The sequence below is a fragment of the Herpailurus yagouaroundi genome, unplaced genomic scaffold, assembly GCF_014898765.1.
Source record: "Herpailurus yagouaroundi ecotype Mexico unplaced genomic scaffold, PumYag 100, whole genome shotgun sequence".
In the NCBI taxonomy this organism is placed as follows: Eukaryota; Metazoa; Chordata; class Mammalia; order Carnivora; family Felidae; genus Herpailurus; species Herpailurus yagouaroundi.
Window position 1 is genome coordinate 62312680 of NW_024412391.1, and position 12923 is coordinate 62325602.

Here is a 12923-nt window from a genome sequence, read left to right on the forward strand (position 1 = left end):
ACTATACATGTAATTTACCATGTTAACAGGTTAAAGTTGAAACAACATTGTGTTAGATGATGCAATTAAAACATTTCATGGGGCGCCTGGGTGGCGCAGTCGGTTAAGCGTCCGACTTCAACCAGGTCACGATCTCACGGTCCGTGAGTTCGAGCCCCGCGTCGGGCTCTGGGCTGATGGCTCAGAGCCTGGAGCCTGTTTCCGATTCTGTGTCTCCCTCTCTCTCTGCCCCTCCCCCGTTCATGCTCTGTCTCTCTCTGTCCCAAAAATAAATAAACGTTGAAAAAAAAATTAAAAAAAAAAAAAACATTTCAACATTCATTATAAACTTACATTTTATTTTTTCAGATACAAGAGATTTATTCAGGAAAGGCTCTCAGAATACACCATGAAGTGAATGGGGGAAGGACAGGGAAAGGAAAGAAGCTGGTACTGGTGTGGTTTCATGTGAAGTCCCAGCCTTGGCCTGCTTGGCTTTTCATAGAATGGTCAAGCCAGAAGTTCTCGGTGATCCAGAAATCACATTTTCCAGTATTCAGGTGACTGATGTCTTCATTTATCCTTTCTCCAATGCTCTTCCTTTCTTTATGTAGACTTGAGTTTCTGACCTATACTATTTTCTTTTCTCTGAAAAACTTATTTTAACATCTCTTACATGGCAGATCTACTGGCGAAAACAAATCTCTCAATTTTTGTTCATCTGAGAAAGTCCTTATTTCTCCTTCACTTTTTTTTTCAAGTTTATTTAAGTAATCTCTACATCCAACAGAGGGCTCGAACTTATAACCTCCAGATCAAAAGTCATATGCTCTTCTGACTGAGCCAGCCAGGAGCCCCTCTCCTTCATTTTAAAGGTTAATTTTATTTTATTTAAAAAAATTTTTTTTAACGTTTATTCATTTTTGAGAGACAGAGCATGAGATGGGAAGGGGCAGAGAGAGGGAGACACAGAATCTGAAACAGGCTCCAGGCTCTGAGCTGTCAGCACAGAGCCCGACACGGGGCTTGAACTCACAAACTGCGAGATCCTGACCTGAGCCGAAGTTGGACACTCAACTGACCGAGCCACCAAGGTGCCCCTTAAAGGTCAATTTTAAAGGGTGCAGAATTCTAGGTTGGTAGATGGTGGGGGTGGGGAAGATCTCGTCTACACTTTAAATATTTCACTTCACTGTTTTCTTGCCTGCATGGTTTCTGAGGAGAAGTCTGACATATTTCTTATCTTTGCTCCTCTATAGGTTTTCCCCCCTCCGGCTTCTCTTACAATTTTTTTCTTTATCTTTGATTTTCTGAAGTTTGAATATATGTCTAGGTATAGGTTTGTTTTTGTTTGTTTCCTGAGTTTTCTTTGAGCTTCCTGATTGTGTCTGACATCAGTTTGGGGGAAATCCTCATTATGATAGATAGAGTAGGCGGTAAAGTAGACATGAGCTGGAGACAAAGGTGGTGGTGATACATAGGTGACTCGTTAGAAGCCTGAGAGCACAATATTCTGACTTTGTGGGGGGTTTTTTGGCTTTTTATTATTTGTATTTAGTTTCAGGTTTTTATTTTAATTCCAGTTAGTTAACATATAGTGTAATATTAGTTTCAGGTATAGGATTTAGTGATTTGTCACTTACATACAACACACAGAGCTCTTCAGAACAAGTGCTTTCCTTAATACCCATCATCCATTTAACCCATCCCCTTGCCCACCTCCCCTCCAGCAACCCTCAGTGTGTTCTCTATAGTTAAGAGTCTCGGGGCGCCTGGGTGGCGCAGTCAGTTAAGCATCCGACTTCAGCCAGGTCACGATCTCGCGGTCCGGGAGTTCTAGCCCCGCGTCAGGCTCTGGGCTGATGGCTCAGAGCCTGGAGCCTGTTTCCGATTCTGTGTCTCCCTCTCTCTCTGCCCCTCCCCCGTTCATGCTCTGTCTCTCTCTGTCCCAAAAATAAATTAAAAAAAAAAGTTAAAAAAAAAAAAAGAGTCTGTTTCTTGGTTTGCCTCTCTCTCTTTTTTATTTCTGCTTATGTTCATTTGTTTGTTTCTTAAATTCCATATATGAGTGAAATCATACGGTATTTGTCTTTCTCTGACTGACTTATTTTGGTTAGCATAATACACTCTAGCTCCATCCACATCGTCGGAAATGGCAAGATTTCATTCTGTTTTATGGCTGAGTAATATTCCGTTGTATTTATATACCACATCTTCTTTATCTGATCATCAGCCAATGGATATTTGGGCTGTTTCCTTAATTTGGCTATTTTTGATAATGCTTTTTTAAACATTAAGTTGCGTGGTATACATTTGAATCAGTTTTTTTGTATCCTTTGGGTGAATACCAAATACTGCAATTGACAGATCATAGGGTAGTTTTATTTTTAATTTTTTGAGGAATCTCCATACTGCTTTCCAGAGTTGCTGCACCAGTTTGCATTCCAACCAACAGTATAAAAGGGTTCCCCTTTCTCTGTATCCTCACCAACAATTGTTTCCTTGCATTGTTAATTTTAGCCATTCTGACAGGTGTAGGGTGATATCTCATTGTGGTTTTGATTTGTATTTCCCTGACGATGAGTGATGTTGAGCATCTTTTCATGTATCGGTTAGCCATCTGGATATCTTCTGTGGAAAAATATCCATTTATGTCCTCTGCCCATTTTTTAAACTGGATTACTTGGATTTTTTTTGGGGGGGGGTGTTGAATTTGAGGAGTTCTTTATAGATTTTGGATACTAACCCTTTACCAGACGTGTGATTTGCAAATATCTTCCATTCTGAAGGTTGCCTTTTAGTTTTTTGTTATTTTCTTCAATGTGCAGAAGATTTTTTATCTTGATGAGGTCCCAATGGTTCATGTTTGCTTTTGTTTCCCTTGCCTCAGGAGACGTGTTGAGTAAGAAGTTGCTGCTGCTAAGGTCAAAGAGGTTCCTGCCTATGTTCTCCTCTAGGATTTTGATGGTTTCCTGTCTCACATTTAGTTCTTCCATCCATTTTGAATTTATTTTTGTGTATAATGTAAGAAAGTGGTCCAGCTCCACTCTTTTGCATGTAGCCGTCCAATTTTCCCAGAACCGTTTGTTGAGGGACTGTCTTTTTTCCATTGGATATCCTCTCCCGCTTTGTCAAAGATTAGTTGGCCATACACTTGTGGGTTTATTTCTGGGTTTCTATTCTGTTCCATTGATCTATGTGTCATCTGTTTTTGTGCCAGTATCACACCATCTTCATGACTACAGCTTTGTAATACAGCATGAAGTCCAGAATTGTGATTCCTCCAGCCTTGGTCTTCTTTTTCAAGATTGCTTTGACTCTTTGAGGTTTTTTGTTGTTCCATATAAATTTTAAGATTGTTATAGCTCTGTGAAAAATGATGGCCTTTCAAAATATCACTCACTTTGTGGTTTTTAACATCCTGGCACTATGCCTTCCAGCACCCCAGGGAAGACAGAACAAAAACCAGAGTGCTCTTCTCTTCAAACTCTGCCCCAGGATAACCTATAACTTCATTATAGTATATTTACATTCTGGTTTCCACCCTCCTCCCTCCCGATCTTCATCCCCACTCTCTAGGTGGGGAAGATGGCCATGACATTTCTGGCAAGAACATTATAGGGCCAAAAACTTCCCCTCACAACTGGTAAGAGGCATCCCTTAGATGACTGGAAACAACATCGATTGCAGCCCACCCTACCTATGCCCCATAACTTCTGCAAACGTAAAAAAGGAAAGACACCCCTGTCCTCAGTGACGTTTCCATCTCTGGGACTGCCCACTTTCCTACCCTGAGAGTGTCCTGTCCTTAATAAACTGCTTTGTGCTTCTCACCTTCCTTCCGGCTGTATTTACTTGAAGGCTGATCCTCACATAAATCTTTCTAATAGGGAATCCAAGAACGGAGACCTCCATTCACCCAATGCAGACCCTCCCACTGATAACAATTTTTGCTTCAAATATTGTTTCTGTTCCCTTCTCTCTTCTTCTGGTATTCCCACTTGGCATTTATTAAGCTGTCCATAACTGTCTCACAGTTCTTGGACATTCTGTTCTGCTTTTTTCAGTCTTTTTCCTTTTTGCTTTTCAGTTTTGGAAGTTTCTATTGTCATAGCCCCAAGCTTGGAGATTCTTTTCTCACTGTGTCCAGTCCACTAATAAGCCCACCGAAGGTATTCCTCAGTTTTGTTACAGAGTTGCTGACCAGTAGTATTTCCTTTTGATTCTTTCTTGAGTTTCCATCTTTCTGCTTACGTTATCCATCTAATCTGGCATATTGTCTATTTTTTTTTTCCATTTGAGCCCTTGGCATATTAATAATCGTTGTTTTAAATTTCTGGTCTGATCATTCCAACACCCTTGTCATATCTGGTGCTTGTTTATTCTTCTTACACTGTGTTTTTTTGTGTTTTGATATGTCTTGTAAATTTTGGCTTAATAACAGATATGATACACTGAACCAAAGGAATTGTTGTGAGATGACCTTTAGCAATGATGTGGTTAGGTGCGGGAGGAGGGAAAGTGTTCTATAGTCCTACAATTAGGTGTCAGTCTTTCAGTGAGCCTGTGTCCCTGGACTGGGAAATTTAGTACTGTTTAGTTTTTTCCCCCTCTTAGGTGAGATAGCATGGCGATAGGGAGCTGGAGTTGGATTCCCTTCCTCCAGGTAGTGTAGACTCTGATAATATCCCAGCAAGTTAAGTTCTGGTAAAATAATTTCTCCTGGGGGCAGACTTCATTGAGAAGAATAGAATGCAATGGCATAATTTATTTTATTTTATTTTTCTTTAAGAGGGGAGAGTAAATGGAGGAGAGGAGCAGAGAGGGAGAAAGAGAGAGAGAGAGAGAGACAGAGAATCTTAAACAGGCCCTATGCTCAGGGCAGAGCCCAACGGGGAACTCGATCCCATGACTCTGGAATCATGACATGAGCTGAGACCAAGAGTCACTCACTCAACCGACCAAGCCACCCAGGCGCCTCCTACAATGGCATATTTTGAAATGGTTACTTTTCCCCACTCTCTGCCAGAAGGAGAGGGTTTTTTTCTTTGCTAGTCACTGTGAGAAACTAGTTGAGATCCTAGCAATAAAACACATGAAAATGTGGGAATGCCACACCTCCCTCCCCGGACTGGATCCTCCCGGAGGTTTGAACACTCAAACTGGTCCAGATTGAGCCTACAGCAATTCACTAATTATAGTTCAGGTTTTCCTACCACAGCACTGGTTCCAGAAGAGGTTTTTCCTTATGGGTTTCTGTTACAGTAAGTTGTAATTCTCTGCATCCTCCTGTCTGTCATTCCAATGTGGGACGCAGTGTTTACCTGGTGATTTCACTTCTCTGACAGATGTAAACAAAGTTGTATATTTTTCAGTTTGTTCAGCTTTTTATTTGTTGTAAGGATGGAATGGTGATTTCTAAGCTTCATTAACTTGAAAAAAATAACTTGCCAAAAATCTAAGCCATATTCAATGATAGAACTTTAGACACATTTCAGTTAAAGTCATTTTTGCTCTTTTTACTATAATTCAATATATCTTGTAGGGTTTAGATAGTGTCATAAAAAAAGCAATACAATATATAAATACTAGAAAAGGTGAAAAAAGACCCTCTTTATTTGTAAAAAATACCATTTTCTGCTAGAAAATCCAGAGCGATAAAATAACAAACTTCTAGAATTACAAAGAAAGTTTAGTTAGGCATAAAATACAAGATTAATTTCTAAAATAATATTTCTATATATCAGTAAGAACAAAGTAGACAATATAATTTTTTTTTTTAACGTTTATTATTTTTGGGACAGAGAGAGACAGAGCATGAACGGGGGAGGGGCAGAGAGAGAGGGAGACACAGAATCGGAAACAGGCTCCAGGCTCTGAGCCATCAGCCCAGAGCCTGACGCGGGGCTCGAACTCCCGGACCGCGAGATCGTGACCTGGCTGAAGTCGGACGCTTAACCGACTGCGCCACCCAGGCGCCCCGACAATATAATTTTTTAAAAGACCCTTTCACATAAGCAACAAAATCATAAAGTATTTGAAGTAAAGTTGGTTTAAAATTTGTATAATACCTTTGTGGAGAAACTATGAAATTTTATGGAAAAACATAAAAAAAGACTTGGATAAATTGAAAAGAATTCAACATTTTGTTAGAAGTCTTAAGCAGTGAAAGATATAGAAAAAGCAAAATATAAATGGTGGAAAGAAAGATTTAAAATTGGTCTTTTTTGCAGTCAATAATATTGATTGCTCAGAAAATTAAAGTGAATCCAAGGAACTGGCAAGATATTTTCTTGGATTTTCAGCGAGGGAGAAGAGAAGTATGATCTACATGCAAAAATTAATATCCCTCCTGTATCATTTAGCAACTAATAAAAAATATGTTAGAAAAAAGTAAGTTCCTATTTGTAGTGGATTGAATAGTGTCCCCCTAAAAATCATCTCCATCCGGAACCTCAGGATATGATTTTACTTGGGAATTAATCTTTGCAGGTGTAATTATCTAAGGCTCTTGAGATGAAATCATCCTGAACTTAGTAGAGGTCTTACATGTAAGCACTGATGTCATGAGAGAAAGGAGAGGGTGGTTTTGGAGATAGAGGGACAAAGGCCACACAAAGAGAGAGGCAGAGATTGGAATATGCAGCCCCAAACCAAGGAATATTAGGAGCCAGCAGAAACTCAAAGAAGCAAGGAAGAGTCCTCTCCTCAAGCCTTTGCCTATACAGTGATTTCAAACTTCTAGACTCCAGAACTATGAGAGAATAAATTTCTGCTGTCTTAAGCCACCAAGTTGGTGGTAATTTTTTATGACAGTCTTAAGAAACTAGTATAATACTGATGATACCACAAAAAATTATAAATTCCCTAGGAATAATTCCAATTATAAATGTACTCAATCTTCATGACAAAAATCTTATATTTTTACAGAAAAGCTAAACGAAGACTTAAATAAATGGACAAGTACCAAGGTCACAAATGAGATGATTCACCATTTTAATGATATCAATCCTCCAAAAATTAATCTATAAAATCAGTATGCCACATATATGAAGTCATTAGAATTTTTCATAAACTTTTATATGTTAATTATGAAGTTTATATGGAAGTGTAAAAATTTAAGAATAACCAAGATATTTTTGTTTTTTGTTTTTTTTCTAATTTTTTTTAATGCTTATTTATTTTTTTGAGAGACAGAGAGAGACAGAATGTGAGCAGGGGAAGGGCAGAGAGAGAGGGAGATACAGAACCCAAAGCAGGCTCCAGGCTCTGAGCTGTTAGTACAAAACCCAACAAAGGGATTGAACTCACAGACCGTGAGATCAGGACCTGAGCTGAAGTCGGACACTTAAGTGACTGAGCCATCCAAGCACCCCAAGATATTTTTGTTGTTTTTTTTTAAATTTTTTTTTCAACGTTTATTTATTTTTGGGACAGAGAGAGACAGAGCATGAACGGGGGAGGGGCAGAGAGAGAGGGAGACACAGAATCGGAAACAGGCTCCAGGCTCTGAGCCATCAGCCCAGAGCCGGACGCGGGGCTCGAACTCATGGACCGCGAGATCGTGACCTGGCTGAAGTCGGACGCTTAACCGACTGCGCCACCCAGGCGCCCCAAGATATTTTTGTTTTAAAGAAGATAACTGGGCTGGAGCAATTAAATATGTCCAATCTATGTAATCATATTATGAATTTATGGTGATTAAAATAGTGTGTTATTGGCACACTAAAAAAATAGATCAATATGAAGAGAACAAGGATTCCAGAAACAGACCCGGGAATATATAAGAAAGCCAGATTACAGAAGAATTATAAATGACAAGCGAATATCCAAAAAGATATTTGGCCTCACCAAGATTCTTAGGAATGCAAATAAAGAGGAAAATGAGATACTTTTTTTCATGCAAGAGTCTGGGGGGAGAAAGTTTAACAAATATCAATTGATTATTAATAGAGGAAAAGGTGTTTTCATATTGCTGATGTGTTAAAATGGTACAGCCATTCTGAAGGGCAATTCCACAGTAATCAATTAATACTGAATATATGCATCCTCTAAGACTTAACAAATCTACTTCTAAAGCATGTACTCTATATAAACATGTGTACTTAGCACAGGAAAGCACTTTAAGATTATTTATTGCAGAATGATTTGTGACAGGAAAAAATTAGAAACAATCTGAATGTCTATTGATACAGAAACAGTTACATAAACTATGGCACATCTATGCAGTGAAATATTATGCATCAAAGAATGAGTGTTGTTGGGGCACCTGGGTGGCCCAGCTGGTTGAGCATCAGACTTTGGCTCAAGTCATGATCTCACGGTTTCTGAGTTTGAGCCCTGCGTCAGTCTCTTGTGCTGATAGCTTGGAGCCTGGAGCTCAGAGCCTGGAGCCTGCTTCGGATTCTGTGTCTCCCTCTCTCTCTGTTCCTCCCCTGCTCCCACTCTGTCTCTCTCTCTCTCAAAAAAAATAAAGATTAAAAAAAGTAAAAAAAAAAAAAAAGAATGAGTGCTGCTGTGAGATCTAGTAACATGGAAAATATACACAGGTGAACACACATTCAGATATATAATTTAAATATCTATAAAAATTTTATGAGACTTTAGTGATGGGAGGTATTGACAGTGTGTAAAAAGAATTCAGGTAAGATTCATGCAACCTCAAAGATCTTTTGAATTAAATGGAAACACATTTACCTATTTTACCCTTAGAAAGGAAAATTAATCAAGTGATGTTCCCACTTGGGTAAGATTTCGCAGTCCAATCCAGTAAGGATAGGACTCAAATCCAGGGATGCAAACTACGTCTGTGGCCAGCCCACTCTTATCGTTATGGAGTCATTGGCTTTGGAAGGATCAGTGCATATCATCATCACAGTGATCCAGTTATATGACACTGTATCTTCTGTCTGTTGTAAAACTCCATCAAGCAAAGAAAACAACTCCAAAATTATATGGGAAAGTAATCTCAAATATGGTGTAAGATAAGATTATTATTCTTTAGTAGGTAACATCTCTCAACCCTAAGAAAATTTGAAATTAAGTATGTAAATGTCAAGACAAACAAATCTGTGTTTTCAGTAAGTTAGCATTAAAATTTTTGCATATATTTACATTATATATCCCCGTAATATTTAGAATTTGGTCTAATGAAATAATAGCTAACTAGAACAACAATCTTGTGATTCCAGTGTAATGTTTCTAGGCTTGTGATTTTAACTTAATATCTGTGCTTCATAATCATTAGTGAAACATTAAGAGAACTTAAGAATCACCTGTTTATAATTTTTTTGATATATGAGTTATTTAAGTACTTGGGAAATTTTTGTTTGTTAAATCAGATGATGTAGAACTTTAAGAAGAAATAAAGTATATTAGTTTCATGAACATAGGTTGAAATAAAAATTTAAATAACTAATTTTATAAATTGGTTTTAATATTAACGAAAACCTCCTATAAGTGATTGTTGAAATTTGCTATGAACAGATAATATTTGTAAGCACTGCTTTAAACGTAAGAAATGGGTTTCCTATTCTGTAACTTTAATAAACTATTAACTTTTATTTCAAAACCAAAAATAACCTCTAAGGGTGTTTTCTGTAACAAAAAAAGCCACCCTCAAGGCACCAAAAAAAAGAATTAGCTGACAGTATTATTTAGTAAATCCACATTCACACATTAATACCATTTGTGTCTATAGGTACAAATAATAGACAAAGAAAAGAATACATATGAAAGTGTGAATAGTGTTTTCCCTCAGAAGAAGGTCGGGGAGATTTTAATTTTATCAGTAACCTTTGAATAGTTTGCAGTGAAAAAGCATTCATATATTGCTTGTGTAAGTAAAAATAAAGGAAATCTTTTGTCAAGTCATGTGTGCCCATTTTGGGTTCTATAGTTAGGGTCACTATATTTCTGACTTTCTATGTTGTCTTAAAATAAGTCTGTTTAAGACAAAGTTATTCTTGCTCCTTTTATAGCAACATAAAGCCACTCTCTTAGCAATAACATTTCCAACCACCTTCCTACTTGAGGGGCTTTATATAATGGGTAAAACTTAAAACTACAAATAAGATTCAGAATGTAATTTTGGTACTAATGTTGAGAGTTTAGTTGTATTTGTCAATATTATCATGGCAAAGGTGAAACATCCTCTAATGGTTTAGGGAACATGAATGAAAAGAAGTAGAAAAGCTTGCTCGAAAGGGGGCTCTGGGGTGGGGAGTTATTGACATACAAGACCTTATTTTCCAAGCATAGCCTGGAGAAAACACTTGTTATTTCAGAGAGTTAAAGGCAGAATTCCTCTAAGACTTTTGTTTGTTTGCTAGCAAAAAGACCTGCAGCCAGGTTGGGAGTGAAATGATAGGCTTTGAGACATAGTCTGGAAGAGACGGCAGAACAGAGGGAAGGCTGAAATCCTTGGCATAAAGATTTCATCCTAAGGCAAAAATGGAAAGGTCCTAATATTGAAGCCGAGTGTCCTTGGATCGAAGTCCTTTTAAAATTATCATCTGTGATCCTGTCTTGAAGAACAAATAGGCAAAATAAAGAGCTCATATACAGAGGTTTTTGGAAGATGGGATGTTTAATTAAAATTGCTGCTGCCTGTTAAAACCTTGTGCTTAGAAATTTTATTAGTTTGTAAAATTATGGGGTTTTAAAATTTATTTATTATTATTATTCTTAAGAAATAGATCAGTAGTACATATTGTCTTTCCTGGCTGAGGCTTTAGTAATATCTGATAGGATTACCAAACTTCTCAATAAAATTGTGTGTAAAAATTTGCCCAGGACAGGAGACGGCTCCACCCTAACCTGGAAACTAGAGCCAGGACTGAAAGATCGACCAGACTTCCTTTGCTCCTACATGCTAAGCCTTAGAAGAGCAAGTCTCAGGCTGTCCAGGTGAGACACCCAACTCCTGGGTCCAGAACCACCCCTCTCTTAACCCAGGTGAGCAGTGGCTCTCCGCCTGCCAAAGGGCAATCTCTAAGGATGGTGGCAATAAAAATCATTTCTGTTCCCACATAGTCAGAATGTTAGGTACAATTAATCCATGAAAGGCCCATTGAAATTATTTACAGAGAAACAACCTCCAGGGGTTCCTGGGACAATAAGAAAACACAGAGAGTGCCAAGAGGGAGAAAGAAGTGCTGGAGAAATGGATTGATGGGCCAGGAAAATGGCAGGACAACTGAGTTCAAAGCGGAATAATGACCAGAGAGAAAAGTCCAGTGATGGAGATGACTGGGAGCTAAAACGAGGATAGGTAGAATTAGGTAAAGTAACAGTAACTTTCATACTGTTTATTTGACTGTGCTGTGCTGTTACTCTCCTCCAACCCCCACCTACCCAAATCTCCAGTGACGTATACATTAATTGCCTTAGTGGTTCTTAGTTGATACTGAAAGGGAATGGAGGGGAACTGCATGCCACAGGGTGGGGGGAAGAGAAGAGACACAAGGTACAAGACACAGAGCAGAGACGGAATTCCAAGTAAACAAGAGGGAAGGGTGATATGAGCCCCTGACTTCATGCCAAGGAATCTTTATAGAGATTTAGTGTACAGCTTATGTGACATGGGGCTTGAGCAAGTGTAAAAAATATGTTAAAGAGAAACATAATCCCAAGGTTTGGTGGTCTGGGGACCATCAAGGACTCTGTCATGTGGATTACCCAGTCACGGACACTAGACATGGAGAAATTAAAAGCTCAAGGAATGCGTCTATGAATTCGAGTGGGCTCAGATTTACCATCTACCTCTTTATGCATTCATCTGCTCATCCATCTATCACAGATTTCATCTATCAACCTGCCCACCCTCAATTTTCCTCAATAACATTTTCCTTTTCATGTTTTTTTCAATGTTTGAGAATTTTTTTTTCTTTTCCTAAGTAGAATTAGTAAACACCAGTGCAGTCTGTGGCCACACCATCTTACATCCAACAAAAACCAAACTTCCACGCAAGCAGGAAAATTGGGTGGAGTGAGAAAAAAATTTTTTTCTTTTTGTTTTTTTTTTTTTTTCTCGCTGTTTCCCTCTTTGGTGGCAGGAGGTGGCTTACCAGAGATTTGGGAGATTGCCTGGGTGAGTTTTTCTAAATCGTCTGTGGTGCCATTAGGACAACTGTCAATCCCAAGTTGCTCTATAGCTGCCCTTGGGCTTGAAAGGGGTCAGCAGTCAGTGCTCACAATCACTGGCCTGGTCTGAGCAGATGCTGCTTGCCCACATGCCCACGATCCTTTTTTAGGTCTTCCTTCTGTGTGTTCCCCACTGTCCAATTCTGACCAATTTCCCTTACTAGGAATTTTCCATTATTCCAACGGCCTGCCTGGACATACTCCTGTGATTTCTTGTGACTTATGGACCTGTAGGCAGTGTCTCACATTGCTAGAACTGGCTTCATTTTCCATTCTTAGACTCTCAAATAACTTTGATTTCTTCTCACAAAGAAGAGTGACAAGACTTTCTTTTAAAACATTATATATACATGTACATATATGTGTGTATATATATATATATGTATATATAATAAAGAATATAAAAGAGTTTATTAGAAATGAAACATAAGTTTATCAAGAATTCAGAGAGCTTAAGTTAGTATCCCTTCCCTCCATCTCTGCAATTGATCATACTTCATGTAAACATCCATTATGTTTTTAAGTCATAAAATGTGAAGTCAACATATATGAGACCCACTATGTATGCTTGAAAAAAGTAACTGGCCTGCCCCTAACTCCCATGCCAAGAGGGAGCTCGTCTTCCCCCTAAGGCACCCAGGCAAATTCAAACTCCACAGCTTCTGTGAAATACAAAACAATGAAAAAAAAAAAAAAAAAAGGAACAGGCTTAGAAAGAAATAATGACAATAATAAAAAAACATTGCTTGTAGGAATAATAAATGAAAGGCAGAAAATGAAATAAGTCTCCAAAGTAATTC